At 43.5% G+C, this 21,984-nt stretch overlaps 8 non-coding genes across 8 annotated transcripts; all 8 read right to left on the bottom strand.

The window, feature by feature from the left end:
* Positions 1-26: 26 nt before the first annotated feature.
* Positions 27-98, bottom strand: TRNAI-GAU (transfer RNA isoleucine (anticodon GAU)). The gene has a single exon. It is a non-coding gene; the product is annotated as a tRNA-Ile (tRNA).
* Positions 99-3,550: 3,452 nt separating this feature from the next.
* TRNAI-GAU (transfer RNA isoleucine (anticodon GAU)) lies at positions 3,551-3,622 on the bottom strand. Its single transcript has one exon. It is a non-coding gene; the product is annotated as a tRNA-Ile (tRNA).
* A 2,828-nt stretch (positions 3,623-6,450) lies between these two features.
* TRNAI-GAU (transfer RNA isoleucine (anticodon GAU)) lies at positions 6,451-6,522 on the bottom strand. Its single transcript has one exon. It is a non-coding gene; the product is annotated as a tRNA-Ile (tRNA).
* Positions 6,523-9,689: 3,167 nt separating this feature from the next.
* Positions 9,690-9,761, bottom strand: TRNAI-GAU (transfer RNA isoleucine (anticodon GAU)). The gene has a single exon. It is a non-coding gene; the product is annotated as a tRNA-Ile (tRNA).
* Positions 9,762-16,969: 7,208 nt separating this feature from the next.
* Positions 16,970-17,041, bottom strand: TRNAI-GAU (transfer RNA isoleucine (anticodon GAU)). Its single transcript has one exon. It is a non-coding gene; the product is annotated as a tRNA-Ile (tRNA).
* Positions 17,042-17,254: 213 nt separating this feature from the next.
* On the bottom strand, positions 17,255-17,326 carry TRNAK-UUU (transfer RNA lysine (anticodon UUU)). The gene has a single exon. It is a non-coding gene; the product is annotated as a tRNA-Lys (tRNA).
* Positions 17,327-21,298: 3,972 nt separating this feature from the next.
* On the bottom strand, positions 21,299-21,370 carry TRNAI-GAU (transfer RNA isoleucine (anticodon GAU)). The gene has a single exon. It is a non-coding gene; the product is annotated as a tRNA-Ile (tRNA).
* A 213-nt stretch (positions 21,371-21,583) lies between these two features.
* TRNAK-UUU (transfer RNA lysine (anticodon UUU)) lies at positions 21,584-21,655 on the bottom strand. Its single transcript has one exon. It is a non-coding gene; the product is annotated as a tRNA-Lys (tRNA).
* Between the last annotated feature and the right edge of the window lie 329 nt (positions 21,656-21,984).

The following is a 21,984-nucleotide window of genomic DNA, read 5'->3' as shown; positions in this document are numbered from 1 at the left end:
TTTGAATTATTTCGAGGGAAAATTTGTTCCGGAAGCGGGTATCGAACCCGGGACCTTTGGTTTATCGTACCAACGCTCTACCACTGAGCTACTCGGGAACTCTAACCGACGCCAATCCAATTTTTCCCTCTATATCCACAGACCTCAAAGTGGGCTGACAACCGTCAAGCATCCAACTTCGTGTGCACACTAACTCCGTGTGACTTAAATTGTTGTTTACTGTTAACGAAAAATGACGAGTATTATGCAAATCAAGATTTCAGGTATAACTCCCTGTAAAGTTGATTTGAATAATTTCGAGGGAAAAATTGTTCCGGAGCCGGGTATCGAACCCGGGACATTTGGTTTAACGTACCAACGCTCTACCACTGAGCTACTCGGGAACTCTAACCGACACCGATCCAATTTTTCCCTCTGTATCCACAGACCTCGAAGTGGGCTGACAACCGTCAAGCATCCAACTTCGAGTGCACACTAACTCCGTGTGACTTATATTGTGGTTTTCTGTTAACGAAAAGTAACGTGTAATATGCAAATCAAGATTTCAGGTATAACTCCCTGTAAAGTTGATTTGAATAATTTAGAGGGAAAAATTGTTCCGGAGCCGTGTATCGAACCCGGGACCTTTGCTTTAATGTACCAAAACTCTACCACTGAACTACTCGGGAACTCTAACCTACACCGATCCAATATTTCCTCTATATACACAGAATTCAAAGTGGGCTGACAACCGTCAAGCATCCAACTTCGAGTGCACACTAACTCCGTGTGACTTAAATTAAGGTTTTCTGTTAACGAACAGTGTCGTGTATTATGCAAATCAAGATTTCAGGTATAACTCCCTGTAAAGTTGATTTGAATAATTTCGAGGGATAAATTGTTCCGGAGCCGGGTATCGAACCTGGGGCCTTTGGTTTAATGTACCAACGCTCTACCACTGAGCTTCTCGGGAACTCTAACCGACAGCGATTCAATTTTTCCCTCTATATCCATAGACCTCAAAGTGGGCTGACAACCGTCAAGCATCCAAATTCGAGTGCACACTAACTCCGTGTGACTTAAATTGTGGTTTTCTGTTAACGAACAGTGACGTGTATTATGCAAAAAAGATTTCAGGTATAACTAACTGTAAAGTTGATTTGAATAATTTCGAGGGAAAAATTGTTCCGGAGCCGGGTATCGAACCCGGGACCTTTGGTTTAACGTAGCAACGCTCTACCACGGGGCCGGGTATCGATCCCGGGACCGTTGGTTTAACGTACCAACGCACTACCACTGAGCTACTCGGTAACTCTAACCGACACCGATTCAATTTTTCCCTCTATATCCACAGACCTGAAAGTGGGCTGACAACCGTCAAGCATCCAACTTCGAGTGCACACTAACTCCGTGTGACTTAAATTGTGGTTTTCTGTTAACGAACAGTGACGTGTATTATGCAAATCAAGATTTCAGGTATAACAACCTGTAAAGTTGATTTGAATAATTTCGAGGGAAAAATTGTTCCGGAGCCGGGTATCGAACCCGGGAACTTTGGTTTAACGTACCAACGCTCTACCACTGAGCTACTCGGGAACTCTAACCGACAACAATCCAATTTTTCTCTCTATATCCACAGACCTCAAAGTGGGCTGACAACGGTCAAGCATCCAACTTCGAGTGCACACTAACTCCGTGTGACTTAAATTGTGGTTTTCTTGTAACGAACAGTGACGTGTATTGTGCAAATCAAAATTTCAGGTATAACTCCCTGTTAAGTTGATTTGAATAATTTCGAGGGAAAAATTGTTCCGGAGCCGGGTGTCGAACCCGGGGCCTTTGGTTTAACGTACCAACGCTCTTCCACTGAGCTACTCGGTAACTCTAACCGACACCGATTCAATTTTTCCCTCTATATCCACAGACCTGAAAGTGGGCTGACAACCGTCAAGCATCCAACTTCGAGTGCACACTAACTCCGTGTGACTTAAATTGTGGTTTTCTGTTAACGAACAGTGACGTGTATTATGCAAATCAAGATTTCAGGTATAATTAACTGTAAAGTTGATTTGAATAATTTCGAGGGAAAAATTGTTCCGGAGCCGGGTATCGAACCCGGGACTTTTGTTTTACCGTAGCAAAGCTCTACCACGGGGCCGGGTATCGATCCCGGGACCTTTGGTTTAACGTACCAACGCTCTACCACTGAGCTACTCGGGAACTCTAACCGACACCTATCCAATATTTCCTCTATATCCACAGATCTCAAAGTGGGCTGACAACCGTCAAGCATCCAACTTCGAGTGCACACTAACTCCGTGTGACTTAAATTGTGGTTTTCTGTTAACGAACAGTGACGTGTATTATGCTAATCAAGATTTCAGGTATAACTCCCTGTAAAGTTGATTTGAATAATTTCGAGGGAAATATTGTTCCGGAGCCGTTTATCGAAACCGGGACCTTTGGTTTATCGTACCAACGTTCTACCACTGAGCTTCTCGGGAACTCTAACCGACACCGATCCAATTTTTCCCTCAATATACACAGACCTCAACGTGGGCTGACAACCGTCAAGCATCCAACTTCGAGTTCACACTAACTCCGTGTGACTTAAATTGTGGTTTTCTGTTAACGAACAGTGACGTGTATTATGCAAATCAAGATTTCAGGTATAACTCCCTGTAAAGTTGATTTGAATAATTTAGAGGGAAAAATTGTTCCGGAGCCGGGTATCGAACCCGGGACCTTTGGTTTAACGTACCAAAGCTCTACCACTGAGCTACTCGGGAACTCTAACCGACACCGATCCAATATTTCCTCTATATACACGGAATTCAAAGTGGGCTGACAACCGTCAAGCATCCAACTTCGAGTGCACACTAACTCCGTGTGACTTAAATTATGGTTTTCTGTTAACGAACAGTGACGTGTCTTATGCAAATCAAGATTTCAGGTATAACTCCCTGTAAAGTTGATTTGAATAATTTCGAGGGATAAATTGTTCCGGAGCCGGGTATCGAACCTGGGGCCTTTGGTTTAATGTACCAACGCTCTACCACTGAGCTTCTCGGGAACTCTAACCGACAGCGATTCAATTTTTCCCTCTATATCCACAGACCTCAAAGTGGGCTGACAACCGTCAAGCATCCAACTTCGAGTGCACACTAATTCCGTGTGACTTAAATTGTGGTTTTCTGTTAACGAACAGTGACGTGTATTATGCAAATCAAGATTTCAGGTATAAATCCCTGTAAAGTTGATTTGAATAATTTCGAGGGAAAAATTGTTCCGGGGCCGGTTATCGAACCCGGGACCGTTGGTTTAACGTACCAACGCTCTACCACTGAGCTACTCGGGAACTCTAACCGACACCGATCCAATTTTTCCCTTTATATCCACAGACCTCAAAGTGGGCTGACAACCGTCAAGCATCCAACTTCGAGTGCACACCAACTCCGTGTGACTTAAATTGTGGTTTTCTGTTAACGAACAGTGACGTGTATTATGCAAATCAAGATTTCAGGTATAACACACTGTAAAGTTGATTTGAATAATTTCGAGGGAAAAATTGTTCCGGAACCGGGTATCGAACCCGGAACCTTTGGTTTATCGTACCAACGCTCTACCACTGAGCTACTCGGGAACTCTAACCGACGCCAATCCAATTTTTCCCTCTATATCCACAGACCTCAAAGTGGGCTGACAACCGTCAAGCATCCAACTTCGTGTGCACACTAACTCCGTGTGACTTAAATTGTGGTTTACTGTTAACGAAAAATGACGAGTATTATGCAAATCAAGATTTCAGATATAATTCTCTGTAAAGTTGATTTGAATAATTTCGAGGGAAAAATTTTTCCGGAGCCGGGTAACGAACCCGGGACTTTGGTTTAGCGTACTAACGCTCTACCACTGAGCTACTCGGGAACTCTAACCGCCACCGATCCAATTTTTTCCTCTATATCCACAGACCTCAAAGTGGGCTGACAACCATCAAGCATCCAACTTCGAGTGCACACTAACTCCGTGTGACTTAAATTGTTGTTTTCTGTTAACGAACAGTGACGTGTATTATGCGAATCAAGATTTCAGGTATAACTCCCTGTAAAGTTGATTTGAATAATTTCGAGGGAAAAATTGTTCCGGAGCCGGGTATCGAACCCGGGACATTTGGTTTAACGTACCAACGCTCTACCACTGTGCTACTCGGGAACTCTAACCGACACCGATCCAATTTTTCCCTCTGTATCCACAAACCTGGAAGTGGGCTGACAACCGTCAAGTATTCAACTTCGAGTGCACACTAACTCCGTGTGACTTAAATTGTGGTTTTCTGTTAACGAACAGTAACGTGTATTATGCAAATCAAGATTTCAGGTATAACTCCCTGTAAAGTTGATTTGAATTATTTAGGGGGAAAAATTGTTCCGGAGCCGCGTATCGAACCCGGGACCTTTGCTTTAACGTACCAAAACTCTACCACTGAGCTACTCGGGAACTCTAACCTACACCGATCCAATATTTCCTCTATATATACAGAATTCAAAGTGGGCTGACAACCGTCAAGCATCCAACTTCGAGTGCACACTAACTCCGTGTGACTTAAATTAAGGTTTTCTGTTAACGAACAGTGACGTGTATTATGCAAATCAAGATTTCAGGTATAACTCCCTGTAAAGTTGATTTGAATAATTTCGAGGAATAAATTGTTCCGGAGCCGGGTATCGAACCTGGGGCCTTTGGTTTAATGTACCAACGCTCTACCACTGAGCTTCTCGGGAACTCTAACCGACAGCGATTCAATTTTTCCCTCTATATCCATAGACCTCAAAGTGGGCTGACAACCGTCAAGCATCCAACTTCGAGTGCACACTAACTCCGTGTGACTTAAATTGTGGTTTTCTGTTAACGAACAGGGACGTGTATTATGCAAAATAGATTTCAGGTATAACTAACTGTAAAGTTGATTTGAATAATTTCGAGGGAAAAATTGTTCCGGAGCCGGGTATCGAACCCGGGACCTTTGGTTTAACGTAGCAACGCTCTACCACGGGGCCTGGTATCGATCCCGGGACCGTTGGTTTAACGTACCAACGCTCTACCACTGAGCTACTCGGGAACTCTAACCGACACCGATCCAATTTTTCCCTCTATATCCACAGACCTCAAATTGGGCTGACAACCGTCAAGCATCCAACTTCGAGTGCACACTAACTCCGTGTGACTTAAATTGTAGTTTTCTGTTAACGAACAGTGACGTGTATTATGCGAATCAAGATTTCAGGTATAACTCCCTGTAAAGTTGATTTGAATAATTTCGAGGGAAAAATTGTTCCGGAGCCGGGTATCGAACCCGGGACATTTGGTTTAACGTACCAACGCTCTACCACTGAGCTACTCGGGAACTCTAACCGACACCGATCCAATTTTTCCCTCTGTATCCACAGACCTCGAAGTGGGCTGACAACTGTCAAGCATCCAACTTCGAGTGCACACTAACTCCGTGTGACTTAAATTGTGGTTTTCTGTTAACGAACAGTAACGTGTATTATGCAAATCAAGATTTCAGGTATAACTCCCTGTAAAGTTGATTTGAATAATTTAGAGGGAAAAATTGTTCCGGAGCCGGGTATCGAACCCGGGACCTTTGGTTTAACGTACCAAAGCTCTACCACTGAGCTACTCGGGAACTCTAACCGATACCGATCCAATATTTCCTCTATATACACGGAATTCAAAGTGGGCTGACAACCGTCAAGCATCCAACTTCGAGTGCACACTAACCCCGTGTGACTTAAATTGTGGTTTTCTGTTAACGAACAGTGACGTGTTTTATGCAAATCAAGATTTCAGGTATAACTCCCTGTAAAGTTGATTTGAATAATTTCGAGGGATAAATTGTTCCGGAGCCGGGTATCGAACCTGGGGCCTTTGGTTTAATGTACCAACGCTCTACCACTGAGCTTCTCGGGAACTCTATCCGACAGCGATTCAATTTTTCCCTCTATATCCACAGACCTCAAAGTGGGCTGACAACCGTCAAGCATCCAACTTCGAGTGCACACTAACTCCGTGTGACTTAAATTGTGGTTTTCTGTTAACGAAATGTGACGTGTATTATGCAAATCAAGATTTCAGGTATAAATCCCTGTAAAGTTGATTTGAATAATTTCGAGGGAAAAATTGTTCCGGGGCCGGTTATCGAACCCGGGACCGTTGGTTTAACGTACCAACGCTCTACCACTGAGCTACTCGGGAACTCTAACCGACACCGATCCAATTTTTCCCTTTATATCCACAGACCTCAAAGTGGGCTGACAACCGTCAAGCATCCAACTTCGAGTGCACACCAACTCCGTGTGACTTAAATTGTGGTTTTCTGTTAACGAACAGTGACGTGTATTATGCAAATCAAGATTTCAGGTATAACACCCTGTAAAGTTGATTTGAATAATTTCGAGGGAAAAATTGTTCCGGAACCGGGTATCGAACCCGGAACCTTTGGTTTATCGTACCAACGCTCTACCACTGAGCTACTCGGGAACTCTAACCGACGCCAATCCAATTTTTCCCTCTATATCCACAGACCTCAAAGTGGGCTGACAACCGTCAAGCATCCAACTTCGTGTGCACACTAACTCCGTGTGACTTAAATTGTGGTTTACTGTTAACGAAAAATGACGAGTATTATGCAAATCAAGATTTCAGATATAATTCTCTGTAAAGTTGATTTGAATAATTTCGAGGGAAAAATTTTTCCGGAGCCGGGTATCGAACCCGGGACTTTGGTTTAGCGTACTAACGCTCTACCACTGAGCTACTCGGGAACTCTAACCGCCACCGATCCAATGTTTTCCTCTATATCCACAGACCTCAAAGTGGGCTGACAACCATCAAGCATCCAACTTCGAGTGCACACTAACTCCGTGTGACTTAAATTGTTGTTTTCTGTAAACGAACAGTGACGTGTATTATGCGAATCAAGATTTCAGGTATAACTCCCTGTAAAGTTGATTTGAATAATTTCGAGGGAAAAATTGTTCCGGAGCCGGGTATCGAACCCGGGACATTTGGTTTAACGTTCCAACGCTCTACCACTGAGCTACTCGGGAACTCTAACCGACACCGATCCAATTTTTCCCTCTGTATCCACAAACCTGGAAGTGGGCTGACAACCGTCAAGCATTCAACTTCGAGTGCACACTAACTCCGTGTGACTTAAATTGTGGTTTTCTGTTAACGAACAGTAACGTGTATTATGCAAATCAAGATTTCAGGTATAACTCCCTGTAAAGTTGATTTGAATAATTTAGGGGGAAAAATTGTTCCGGAGCCGGGTATCGAACCCGGGACCTTTGCTTTAACGTACCAACGCTCTTCCACTGAGCTACTCGGGAACTCTAACCTACACCGATCCAATATTTCCTCTATATATACAGAATTCAAAGTGGGCTGACAACCGTCAAGCATCCAACTTCGAGTGCACACTAACTCCGTGTGACTTAAATTAAGGTTTTCTGTTAACGAACAGTGACGTGTATTATGCAAATCAAGATTTCAGGTATAACTCCCTGTAAAGTTGATTTGAATAATTTCGAGGGATAAATTGTTCCGGAGCCGGGTATCGAACCTGGGGCCTTTGGTTTAATGTACCAACGCTCTACCACTGAGCTTCTCGGGAACTCTAACCGACAGCGATTCAATTTTTCCCTCTATATCCATAGACCTCAAAGTGGGCTGACAACCGTCAAGCATCCAACTTCGAGTGCACACTAAATCCGTGTGACTTCAATTGTGGTTTTCTGTTAACGAACAGTGACGTGTATTATGCAAAATAGATTTCAGGTATAACTAACTGTAAAGTTGATTTGAATAATTTCGAGGGAAAAATTGTTCCGGAGCCGGGTATCGAACCCGGGACCTTTGGTTTAACGTAGCAACGCTCTACCACGGGGCCGGGTATCGATCCCGGGACCGTTGGTTTAACGTACCAACGCTCTACCACTGAGCTACTCGGGAACTCTAACCGACACCGATCCAATTTTTCCCTCTATATCCACAGACCTCAAATTGGGCTCACAACCGTCAAGCATCCAAATTCGAGTGCACACTAACTCCGTGTGACTTAAAATGTTGTTTTCTGTTAACGAACAGTGACGTGTATTATGCAAATCAAGATTTCAGGTATAACTAACTGTAAAGTTGATTTGAATAATTTCGAGGGAAAAATTGTTCCGGAGCCGGGTATCGAACCCGGGACATTTGGTTTAACGTAGCAAAGCTCTACCACGGGGCCGGGTATCGAACCCGGGACCTTTGGTTTAACGTACCAACGCTCTAACACTGAGCTACTCGGGAACTCTAACCGACACCGATCCAATATTTCCTCTATATCCACAGACCTCAAAGTGGGCTGACAACCGTCAAGCATCCAACTTCGAGTGCACACTAACTCCGTGTGACTTAAATTGTGGTTTTCTGTTAACGAACAGTGACGTGTATTATGCTAATCAAGATTTCAGGTATAACTCCCTGTAAAGTTGATTTGAATAATTTCGAGGGAAAAATTGTTCCGGAGCCGGGTATCGAAACCGGGACCTTTGGTTTATCGTACCAACGTTCTACCACTGAGCTTCTCGGGAACTCTAACCGACACCGATCCAATTTTTCCCTCTATATACACAGACCTCAAAGTGGGCTGACAACCGTCAAGCATCCAACTTCGAGTTCACACTAACTCCGTGTGACTTAAATTGTGGTTTTCTGTTAACGAACAGTGACGTGTATTATGCAAATCAAGATTTCAGGTATAACTCCCTGTAAAGTTAAATTGAATAATTTCGAGGGAAAAATTGTTCCGGAGCCGGGTATCGAACGCGGGTCCTTTGGTTTAACGTACAAACGCTCTACCACTGAGCTTCTCGGGAACTCTAACCGACACCGATTCAATTTTTCCCTCTATATCCACAGACCTCAAAGTGGGCTGACAACCGTCAAGCATCCAACTTCGAGTGCACTATAACTCCGTGTGACTTAAATTTTGGTTTTCTGTTAACGAACAGTGACGTGTATTATGCAAATCAAGATTTCAGGTGTAACTGCCTGTAAAGTTGATTTGAATAATTTCGAGGGAAAAATTGTTCCGGATCCGGGTATCGAACGGGTGGCCTTTGGTTTAACGTGCCAACGCTCTACCACTAAGCTTCTTGGGAACTCTAACCGACACCGATTCAATTTTTCCCTCTATATCCACAGACCTCAAAGTGGGCTTACAACCGTCAAGCATCCAACTTCGAGTGCACACTAACTCCGTGTGACTTAAATTGTGGTTTTCTGTTAACGAACAGTGACGTGTATTATGCAAATCAAGATTTGAGGTATAAATCCCAGTAAAGTTGATATGAATAATATCGACGGAAAAATTGTTCCGGGGCCGGTTATCGAACCCGGGACCTTTGGTTTAACGTACCAACGCTCTACCACTGAGCTACTCGGGAACTCTAACCGACACCGTTCCAATTTTTCACTCTAAATCCACAGACCTCAAAGTTGGCTGACAACCGTCATGCATCCAACTTCGAGTGCACACAAACTCCGTGTGACTTAAATTGTGGTTTTCTGTTAACGAACAGTGACGTGTATTATGCAAATCAAGATTTCAGGTATAACTAACTGTAAAGTTGATTTGAATAATTTCGAGGGAAAACTTGTTCCGGAGCCGGGTATCGAACCCGGGACCTTTGGTTTATCGTACCAACGATCTACCACTGAGCTACTCGGGAACTCTAACAGACGCCAGTCCAATTTTTCCCTCTATATCCACAGACCTCAAAGTGGGCTGACAACCGTCAAGTATCCAACTTCGAGTGCACACTAAATCCGTGTGACATAAATTGTGGTTTTCTGTTGAAGAACAGTGACGTGTATTATGCAAATCAAGATTTCAGGTATAACTCCCTGTAAAGTTGATTTGAATAATTTCGAGGGAAAAATTGTTCCGGAGCCCGGTATCGAACCCGTGAACTTTGGTTTAACGTACCAACGCTCTACCACTGAGCTACTCGGGAACTCTAACCGACACCGATCCAATTTTTCTCTCTACATTCACAGACCTCATAGTGGGCTGACAACCGTCAAGCATCCAACTTCGAGTGCACACTAACTCCGTGTGACTTAAATTGTGGTTTTCTGTTAACGAACAGTGACGTGTATTATGCAAATCAAGATTGCAGGTATAACTCCCTGTAAAGTTGATTAGAATAATTTTGAGTGAAAAATTGTTCCGGAGCCGGGTATGGAACCCGGGACCTTTGGTTTATCGTACCAACGCTCTACCACTGAGCTTCTCTGGAACTCTAACCGACACCGATCCAATTATTCCCTCTATATCCACAGAATTCTAAGTGGGGTGACAACCGTCAAGCATCCAAATTCGAGTGCACACTAACTCCGTGTGACTTAAATTGTGGTTTTCTGTTAACTAACAGTGACGTGTTTTATGCAAAACAAGATTTCAGGTATGACTCCCTGTAAAGTTGATTTGAATAATTTCGAGGGAAAAATTGTTCCGGAGCCGGGTATCGAACCCGGTACCTTTGGTTTAACGTACCAACGCTCTACCACTGAGCTACTCGGGAACTCTAACCGTCACAGATCCAATTTTATCCTCTATATCCACAGACATCAAAGTGGGCTGACAACTGACAAGCATCCAACTTCGAGTGCACACCAACTCCGTGTGACTTAAATTGTGGTTTTCTGTTAACGAACAGTGACGTGTATTATGCAAATCAAGATTTCAGGTATAACTAACTGTAAAGTTGATTTCAATAATTTCGAGGGAAAAATTGTTCCGGAGCCGGATATCGAACCCGGGACCTTTGGTTTAAAGCACCATCGCTCTACCACTGAGCTACTCGGGAACTCTAACCGACACCGATCCAATTTTTCTCTCTATATCCACAGACCTCAAAGTGGGCTGACAACCGTCAAGCATCCAACTTCGAGTGCACAATAACTCCGTGTGACTTAAATTGTGATTTTCTGATACGAACAGTGACGTGTATTATGCAAATCAAAATTTCAGGTATAACTCATTGTAAAGTTGATTTGAATAATTTCGAGGGAAAAATTGTTCCGGAGCCGGGTATCGAACCCGGGACCTTTGGTTTAACGTACCAACGCTCTTCCACTGTGCTACTCGGTAACTCTAACCTACACCGATTCAATTTTTCCCTCTATATCCACAGAACTCAAAGTGGGCTGACAACCGTCAAGCATCCAACTTCGATTGCACACTAACTCCGTGTGACTTAAATTGTGGTTTTCTATTAACGAACAGTGACGTGTATTATGCAAATCAAGATTTCAGGTATAACTCCCTGTAAAGTTGATTTGAATACTTTCGAGGGAAAAATTGTTCCGGAGCCGGGTATCGAACCCGGGACCTTTGGTTTAACGTACCAACGCTCTTCCACTGAGCTACTCGGTAACTCTAACCGACACAGATCCAATTTTTCCCTCTATATCCACAGACATCAAAGTGGGCTGACAACCGTCAAGCATCCAACTTCGAGTGCACACCAACTCCGTGTGACTTATATTGTGGTTTTCTGTTAACGAACAGTGACGTGTATTATGCAAATCAAGATTTCAGGTATAACACCCTGTAAAGTTGATTCGAATAATTTCGAGGGAAAAATTGTTCCGGAGCCGGGTATCGAACCCGGGACCTTTAGTTTAACATCCAACGCTCTACCACTGACCTACTCGGGAACTCTAACCGACACAGATCCAATTTTTCCCTCTATATCCACAGACCTCAAATTGGGCTGACAACCGTCAAGCATCCAACTTCGAGTGCACACTAACTCCGTGTGACTTTAATTGTGGTTTCCTGTTAACGAACAGTGATTTGTATTATGCAAATCAAGATTTCAAGTATAACTCAAAGTAAAGTTGATTTGAATAATTTCGAGGGAAAAATTATTCCGGAGATGGGTATCGATCCAGGGACCTTTGGTTTAACGTCCAACGCTCTACCACTGACCTACTCGGGAACTGTAACTGACACCGATCCAATTTCTCCCTCTATATTCACAGACCTCTAATTGGGCTGACAACCGTCAAGCATCCAACAACGAGTGCACACTAACTCCGTGTGACTTAAATTGTGGTTGTCTGTTAACGAACAGTACGTGTATTATGCAAATCAAGATTTCAGGTATGACTCCCTGCAAAGTTGATATGAATAATTTCGAGGGAATAATTGTTCCGGAGCCGGGTATCGAACCCGGTACCTTTGGTTTAACGTACCAAAGCACCACCACTGAGCTTCTCGGGAACTCTAACCGACACAGATCCAATTTTTCCCTCTTTATCCAGAGACCTCAAAGTGGGCTGACAACCGTCAAGCATCCAACTTCGAGTGCACACCAACTCCGTGTGACTTAAATTGTGGTTTTCTGTTAACGAACAGTGACGTGTATTATGCAAATAAAGATTTCAGGTATAACACCCTGTAAAGTTGATTTGAATAATTTCGAGGGAAAAATTATTCCGGAGCCGGGTATCGAACCCGGTACCTTTGGTTTAACGTACCAAGGCACTACCACTGAGCTACTCGAGAACTCTAACCGACGCCGATCCAATTTTTCCCTCTATATCAACAGACCTCAAAGTGGGCTGACAACCGTCAAGCATCCAACTTCGAGTGCACACTAACTCCGTGTGACTTAAATTGTGGTTTTCTGTTAACGAACAGTGACGTGTATTATGCAAATCAAGATATCAGGTATAAATCCCTGTAAAGTTGATTTGAATAATTTCGAGGGAAGAATTGTTCCGGAGCCGGATATCGAACCCGGGACCTTTGGTTTAACGTACCAACGCTCTACCACTGAGCTACTCGGGAACTCTAACCAACACCGATCCAATTTTTCCCTCTATATCAACAGACCTCAAATTGGGCTGACAACCGTCAAGCATCCAACTTCGAGTGCACACTAAATCCGTGTGACATAAATTGTGGTTTTCTGTTGAAGAACAGTGACGTGTATTATGCAAATAAAGATTTCAGGTATAAATCCCTGTAAAGTTGATTTGAATAATTTCGAGGGAAAAATTGTTCCGGAGCCGGGTATCGAACCCGAGAACTTTGGTTTAACGTACCAACGCTCTACCCCAGAGCTACTCGGGAACTCTAACCGACAACGATCCAATTTTTCTCTCTATATCCACAGACCTCAAAGTGGGCTGACAACCGTCAAGCATCCAACTTCGAGTGCACACTAACTCCGTGTGACTTAAATTGTGGTTTTCTGTTAACGAACAGTGACGTGTATTATGCAAATCAAAATTTCATGTATAATTCCCTGTAAAGTTGATTTGAATAATTTCGAGGGAAAAATTGTTCCGGAGCCGGGTATCGTACCCGGGACCTTTGGTTTAACGTACCAACGCTCTTCCACAGAGGTACTCGGTAACTCTAACTGACACCGATTCAATTTTTCCCTCTATATCCACAGCCCTCAAAGTGGGCTGACAACCGTCAAGCATCCAACTTCGAGTGCACACTAACTCCGTGTGACTTAAATTGTGGTTTTCTGTTAACGAAGAGTGACGTGTATTATGCAAATCAAGATTTCAGGTATAACTCCCTGTAAAGTTGATTTGAATAATTTCGAGGGAAATATTGTTCCGGAGCCGGGTATCGAACCCGGGACCTTTGGTTTAACGTAGCAAAGCTCTACCACGGGGCCGGGTATCGATCCCGGGACCTTTGGTTTAACGTACCAACGCTCTACCACTGAGCTACTCGGGAACTCTAACCGACACCGATCCAATATTTCCTCTATATCCACAGACCTCAAAGTGGGCTGACAACCGTCAAGCATCCAACTTCGAGTGCACACTAACTCCGTGTGACTTAAATTGTGGTTTTCTGTTAACGAACAGTGACGTGTATTATGCAAATCAAGATTTCAGGTATAACTCCCTGTAAAGTTGATTTGAATAATTTCGAGGGAAAAATTGTTCCGGAGCCGGGTATCGAACGGGTGGCCTTTGGTTTAACGTACCAACGCTCTACCATTGAGCTTCTCGGGAACTCTAACCGACACCGATTCAATTTTTCCCTCTATATACACAGACCTCAAATTGGGCTGACAACCGTCAAGCATCCAACTTCGAGTGCACACTAACTCCGTGTGACTTAAATTGTGGTTTTCTGTTAACGAACAGTGACGTGTATTATGCAAATCAAGATTTCAGGTATAAATCCCTGTAAAGTTGATTTGAATAATTTCGAGGGAAAAATTGTTCCGGAGCCGGGTATCGAACCCGGGACATTTGGTTTAACGTACCAACGCCCTACCACTGAGCTAATCGGGAACTCCAACCGACACCGATCCAATTTTTCCCTCTGTATCCACAGACCTCGAAGTGGGCTGACAACCGTCAAGCATTCAACCTCGAGTGCACACTAACTCCGTGTGACTTAAATTGTGGTTTTCTGTTAACGAACAGTAACGTGATTATGCAAATCAAGATTTCAGGTATAACTCTCTGTAAAGTTGATTTGAATAATTTAGAGGGAAAAATTTTTCCGGAGCCGGGTATCGAACCCGGGGCCTTTGGTTTAACGTACCAAAGCTCTACCACTGAGCTACTCGGGAACTCTAACCGACACCGATCCAATATTTCCTCTATATACACAGAATTCAAAGTGGGCTGACAACCGTCAAGCATCCAACTTCGAGTGCACACTAACTCCGTGTGACTTAAATTAAGGTTTTCAGTTAACGAACAGTGACGTGTATTATGCAAATCAAGATTTCAGGTATAACTCCCTGTAAAGTTGATTTGAATAATTTCGAGGGATAAATTGTTCCGGATCCGGGTATCGAACCTGGGGCCTTTGGTTTAATGTACCAACGCTCTACCACTGAGCTTCTCGGGAACTCTAACCGACAGCGATTCAATTTTTCCCTCTATATCCACAGACCTCAAAGTGGGCTGACAACCGTCAAGCATCCAACTTCGAGTGCACACTAACTCCGTGTGACTTAAATTGTGGTTTTCTGTTAACGAACAGTGTCGTGTATTATGCAAATCAAGATTTCAGGTATAACTAACTGTAAAGTTGATTTGAATAATTTCGAGGGAAAAATTGGTCCGGAGCCGGGTATCGAACCCGGGACCTTTGGTTTAACGTAGCAACGCTCTACCACGGGGCCGGGTATCGATCCCGCGACCGTTGGTTTAACGTACCAACGCTCTACCACTGAGCTACTCGGGAACTCTAACCGACACCGATCCAATTTTTCCCTCTATATCCACAGACCTCAAATTGGGCTGACAACCGTCAAGCATCCAACTTCGAGTGCACACTAACTCCGTGTGACTTAAATTGTGGTTTTCTGTTAACGAACAGTGACGTGTATTATGCAAATCAAGATTTCAGGTATAACTCCCTGTAAAGTTGATTTGAATAATTTCGAGGGAAAAATTGTTCCGGAGCCGGGTATCGAACCCGGGAACTTTGGTTTAACGTACCAACGCTCTACCACTGAGCTACTCGGGAACTCTAACCGACACCAATCCAATTTTTCTCTCTATATCCACAGACCTCAAAGTGTTGCTGACAACCGTCAAGCATCCAACGTCGAGTGCACACTAACTCCGTGTGACTTAAATTGTGGTTTTCTGTTAACGAACAGTGACGTGTATTATGCAAATCAAAATTTCAGGTATAACACCCTGTTAAGTTGATTTGAATAATTTCGAGGGAAAAATTGTTCCGGAGCCGGGTGTCGAACCCGGGGCCTTTGGTTTAACGTACCAACGCTCTTCCACTGAGCTACTCGGTAACTCTAACCGACACCGATTCAATTTTTCCCTCTATATCCACAGACCTCAAAGTGGGCTGACAACCGTCAAGCATCCAACTTCGAGTGCACACTAACTCCGTGTGACTTAAATTGTGGTTTTCTGTTAACGAACAGTGACGTGTATTATGCAAATAAAGATTTCAGGTATAACTAACTGTAAAGTTGATTTGAATAATTTCGAGAGAAAAATTGTTCCGGAGCCGCGTATCTAACCCGGGACCTTTGGTTTAACGTAGCAACGCTTTACCACGGAGCCGGGTATTAATCCCGGGACCTTTGGTTTTACGTACCAACGCTCTACCACTGAGCTACTCGGGAACTCTAACCGACACCGATCCAATATTTCCTCTATATGCACAGACCTCAAAGTGGGCTGACAACCGTCAAGCATTCAACTTCGAGTTCACACTAACTCCGTGTGACTTAAATTGTGGTTTTCTGTTAACGAACAGTGACGTGTATTATGCAAATCAAGATTTCAGGTATAACTCCCTGTAAAGTTGATTTGAATAATTTCGAGGGAAAAATTGTTCCGGAGCCGGGTATCGAACGCGGGTCCTTTGGTTTAACGTACCAACGCTCTACCACTGAGCTTCTCGGGAACTCTAACCCACACCGATTCAATTTTTCCCTCTATATCCACAGACCTCAAAGTGGGCTGACAACCGTCAAGCATCCAACTTCGAGTGCACACTAACTCCGTGTGACTTAAATATTGGTTTTCTGTTAACGAACAGTGACGTGTATTATGCAAATCAAGATTTCAGGTATAACTCCCTGTAAAGTTGATTTGAATAATTTCGAGGGAAAAAATGTTCCGGGGCCGTTTATCGAACCCGGGACCTTTGGTTTAACGTACCAACGCTCTACCACTGAGCTGCTCGGGAACTCTAACCGACACCGATCCAATTTTTCCCTCTATATCCACAGACCTTAAAGTGAGCTGACAACCGTCAAGCATCCAACTTCGAGTGTACAACAACTCCGTGTGACTTAAATTGTGGATTTCTGTTAACGAACAGTGTCGTGTATTATGCAAATCAAGATTTCAGGTATAAAAAGCTGTAAAGTTGATTTGAATAATTTCGAGGGAAAACTTGTTCCGGAGCCGGGTATCGAACCCGGGACCTTTGGTTTATCGTACCAACGCTCTATCACTGAGCTACTCTCGAACTCTAACCGACGCCAGTCCAATTTTTCCCTCTATATCCACAGACCTCAAAGTGGGCTGACAACCGTCAAGCATCCAACTCCGAGTGCACACTAACTCCGTGTGACTTAAATTGTAGTTTACTGTTAACGAAAAATGACGTGAATTATGCAAATCAAGATTTCAGATATAAATCTCTGTAAAGTTGATTTGAATAATTTCGAGGGAAAAATTGTTCCGGAGCCGGGTATCGAACCCGGGACCTTTGGTTTAAAGTACTAACGCTCTACCACTGAGCTACTCGGGAACTCTAACCGCCACCGATCCAATATTTTCCTCTATATCCACAGACCTCAAAGTGGGCTGACAACCGTCAAGCATCCAACTTTGAGGGCACACTAACTCCGTGTGACTTAAATTGTAGTTTTCTGTTAACGAACAGTGACGTGTATTATGCGAATCAAGATTTCAGGTATAACTCCCTGTAAAGTTGATTTGAATAATTTCGTGGAAAAAATTGTTCCGGAGCCGGGTATCGAACCCGGGACCTTTGGTTTAACGTACCAACGCTCTACCACTGAGCTACTCGGGAACTCTAACCGACACCGATCCAATTTTTGCCTCTGTATCCACAGACCTCGAAGTGGGCTGACAACCGTCAAGCATCCAACTTCGAGTGCACACTAACTCCGTGTGACTTAAATTGTGGTTTTCTGTTAACGAACAGTAACGTGTATTATGCAAATCAAGATTTCAGGTATAACTCCCTGTAAAGTTGATTTGAATAATTTCGAGGGAAAAATTGTTCCGGAGCAGGGTATCGAACCAGGGACCTTTGGTTTAACGTACCAACGCTCTACCACTGAGCTATTCGGGAACTCTAACCGACACCGATCCAATTTTTCCCTATATATCCACAGACCTCAAAGTGGGCTGACAACCGTCAAGCATCCAACTTCGAGTGCACACCAACTCCGTGTGACTTAAATTGTGGTTTTCTGTTAACGAACAGAGATATGTATTATGCAAATCAAGTTTTCAGGTATAACACCCTTTAAAGTTGATTTGAATAATTTCGAGGGAAAAATTGTTCCGGAGCCGGATATCGAACCCAGGACCTTTGGTTTAATTTACCAACGCTCTACCACTGAGCTACTCGGGAACTCTAACCGACGCCGATCCAATTTTTCCCTCTATATCCTCAGAAATCAAAGTGGGCCGATAACCGTCAAGCATCCAACTTCGAGTGCACACTAACTCCGAGTGAATTAAATTGTCGTTTTCTGTTAACGAAAAGTGACGTGTATTATGCAAATCAAGATTTCAGATATAACTCCCTATAAAGTTGATTTGAATAATTTCGTAGGAAAAATTGTTCCGGAGCCGGGTATCGAACCCGGGACCTTTGGTTTAACGTACCAACGCTCTACCACTGAGCAACTCGGGAACTCTAACCGACACCGATCCAATTTTTCCCTCTATATCCACAGACCTCAAATTGGGCTGACAGCCGTCAAGCATCCAAAATTGAGTGCACACTAACTACGTGTGACTTAAATTGTGGTTGTCTGTTAACGAACAGTGACGTGTATTATGCAAATCAAGATTTCAGGTATAACTCCCTGTAAAGTTAATTTGAATAATTTCGTAGGAAAAATTGTTCCGGAGCCGGGTATCGTACCCGGGACCTTTGATTTAACGCACCAACGCTGTTCCACTCAGCAACTCGGGAACTCTAACCGACACCGATCCAATTTTTCCCTCTATGTCCACAGACCTCAAAGTGGGCTGACAACCTTCAAGCATTCAACTTCGAGTGCACACTAACTCCGTGTGACTTAAATTGTGGTTTTCTGTTAACGAACAGTGACGTGTATTATGCAAATCAAGATTTCAGGTATAAATCCCTGTAAAGTTGATTTGAATAATTTCGAGAGAAAAATTGTTCCGGAGCCGGGTATCGAACCCGGGACCTTTGGTTTAACGTACCAACGCTCTACCACTGAGCTTCTCGGGAACTCTAACCGACACCGATCCAATTTTTCCCTCCATATCCACAGACCTCAAAGTGGGCTGACAACCGTCAAGCATCCAACTTCGAGTGCACACTAACTCCGTGTGACTTTAATTGAGGTTTTCTGTTAACGAACAGTGACGTGAATTATGCAAATCAAGATTTCTGGTATAAATCCCTGTTAAGATGATTTGAATAATTTCGTGGGATAAATTGTTCCGGCGCCGAGTATCGAACCCGGGACCTTTGGTTTAACGTACCAAAGCTCTACCACTGAGCTACTCGGGAACTCTAACCGACACCGAACCAATTTTTCCCTCTATATCCACAGATCTCAAAGTGGGCTGACAACCGTCAAGCATCCAACTTCGAGTGCACACTAACTCCGTGTGACTTAAATTGTGGTTTTCTGTTAACGAACAGTGACGTGTATTATGCAAATCTCGATTTCAGCTATAACTCCCTATAAAGTTGATTTGAATAATTTCGAGGGAAAAATTGTTCCGGAGCCTGTTATCGAACCCGGGACCTTTGGTTTAATGTACCAACGCTCTACCACTGAGCTATTCGGGAACTCTAACCGACAGCAATCCTATTTTTCCCTCTATATCCACAGACCTCAAATTGGGCTGACAACCGTCAAGCATCCAACTTCGAGTGCACATTAACTCCGTGTGACTTAAATTGTGGTTTTCTGTTAACGAACAGTGACGTGTATTATGCTAATCAAGACTTCAGGTATAACTAACTGTAAAGTTGATTTGAATAATTTCGAGGGAAAAATTGTTCCGGAGCCGGGTATCGAACCCGGGAACTTTGGTTTAACGTACCAACGCTCTACCACTGAGCTACTCGGGAACTCTAACCGACACCAATCCAATTTTTCTCTCTATATCCACAGACCTCAAAGTGTTGCTGACAACCGTCAAGCATCCAACGTCGAGTGCACACTAACTCCGTGTGACTTAAATTGTGGTTTTCTGTTAACGAACAGTGACGTGTATTATGCAAATCAAAATTTCAGGTATAACACCCTGTTAAGTTGATTTGAATAATTTCGAGGGAAAAATTGTTCCGGAGCCGGGTGTCGAACCCGGGGCCTTTGGTTTAACGTACCAACGCTCTTCCACTGAGCTACTCGGTAACTCTAACCGACACCGATTCAATTTTTCCCTCTATATCCACAGACCTCAAAGTGGGCTGACAACCGTCAAGCATCCAACTTCGAGTGCACACTAACTCCGTGTGACTTAAATTGTGGTTTTCTGTTAACGAACAGTGACGTGTATTATGCAAATAAAGATTTCAGGTATAACTAACTGTAAAGTTGATTTGAATAATTTCGAGAGAAAAATTGTTCCGGAGCCGCGTATCTAACCCGGGACCTTTGGTTTAACGTAGCAACGCTTTACCACGGAGCCGGGTATTAATCCCGGGACCTTTGGTTTTACGTACCAACGCTCTACCACTGAGCTACTCGGGAACTCTAACCGACACCGATCCAATATTTCCTCTATATGCACAGACCTCAAAGTGGGCTGACAACCGTCAAGCATTCAACTTCGAGTTCACACTAACTCCGTGTGACTTAAATTGTGGTTTTCTGTTAACGAACAGTGACGTGTATTATGCAAATCAAGATTTCAGGTATAACTCCCTGTAAAGTTGATTTGAATAATTTCGAGGGAAAAATTGTTCCGGAGCCGGGTATCGAACGCGGGTCCTTTGGTTTAACGTACCAACGCTCTACCACTGAGCTTCTCGGGAACTCTAACCCACACCGATTCAATTTTTCCCTCTATATCCACAGACCTCAAAGTGGGCTGACAACCGTCAAGCATCCAACTTCGAGTGCACACTAACTCCGTGTGACTTAAATATTGGTTTTCTGTTAACGAACAGTGACGTGTATTATGCAAATCAAGATTTCAGGTATAACTCCCTGTAAAGTTGATTTGAATAATTTCGAGGGAAAAAATGTTCCGGGGCCGTTTATCGAACCCGGGACCTTTGGTTTAACGTACCAACGCTCTACCACTGAGCTGCTCGGGAACTCTAACCGACACCGATCCAATTTTTCCCTCTATATCCACAGACCTTAAAGTGAGCTGACAACCGTCAAGCATCCAACTTCGAGTGTACAACAACTCCGTGTGACTTAAATTGTGGATTTCTGTTAACGAACAGTGTCGTGTATTATGCAAATCAAGATTTCAGGTATAAAAAGCTGTAAAGTTGATTTGAATAATTTCGAGGGAAAACTTGTTCCGGAGCCGGGTATCGAACCCGGGACCTTTGGTTTATCGTACCAACGCTCTATCACTGAGCTACTCTCGAACTCTAACCGACGCCAGTCCAATTTTTCCCTCTATATCCACAGACCTCAAAGTGGGCTGACAACCGTCAAGCATCCAACTCCGAGTGCACACTAACTCCGTGTGACTTAAATTGTAGTTTACTGTTAACGAAAAATGACGTGAATTATGCAAATCAAGATTTCAGATATAAATCTCTGTAAAGTTGATTTGAATAATTTCGAGGGAAAAATTGTTCCGGAGCCGGGTATCGAACCCGGGACCTTTGGTTTAAAGTACTAACGCTCTACCACTGAGCTACTCGGGAACTCTAACCGCCACCGATCCAATATTTTCCTCTATATCCACAGACCTCAAAGTGGGCTGACAACCGTCAAGCATCCAACTTTGAGGGCACACTAACTCCGTGTGACTTAAATTGTAGTTTTCTGTTAACGAACAGTGACGTGTATTATGCGAATCAAGATTTCAGGTATAACTCCCTGTAAAGTTGATTTGAATAATTTCGTGGAAAAAATTGTTCCGGAGCCGGGTATCGAACCCGGGACCTTTGGTTTAACGTACCAACGCTCTACCACTGAGCTACTCGGGAACTCTAACCGACACCGATCCAATTTTTGCCTCTGTATCCACAGA

The sequence above is a fragment of the Periplaneta americana genome, unplaced genomic scaffold (assembly GCF_040183065.1).
Source record: "Periplaneta americana isolate PAMFEO1 unplaced genomic scaffold, P.americana_PAMFEO1_priV1 scaffold_20, whole genome shotgun sequence".
NCBI classification, from domain to species: domain Eukaryota; kingdom Metazoa; phylum Arthropoda; class Insecta; order Blattodea; family Blattidae; genus Periplaneta; species Periplaneta americana.
The sequence above is the reverse complement of the archived record's forward strand: the minus strand, read 5'-3'. Positions and strand labels throughout refer to the sequence as shown.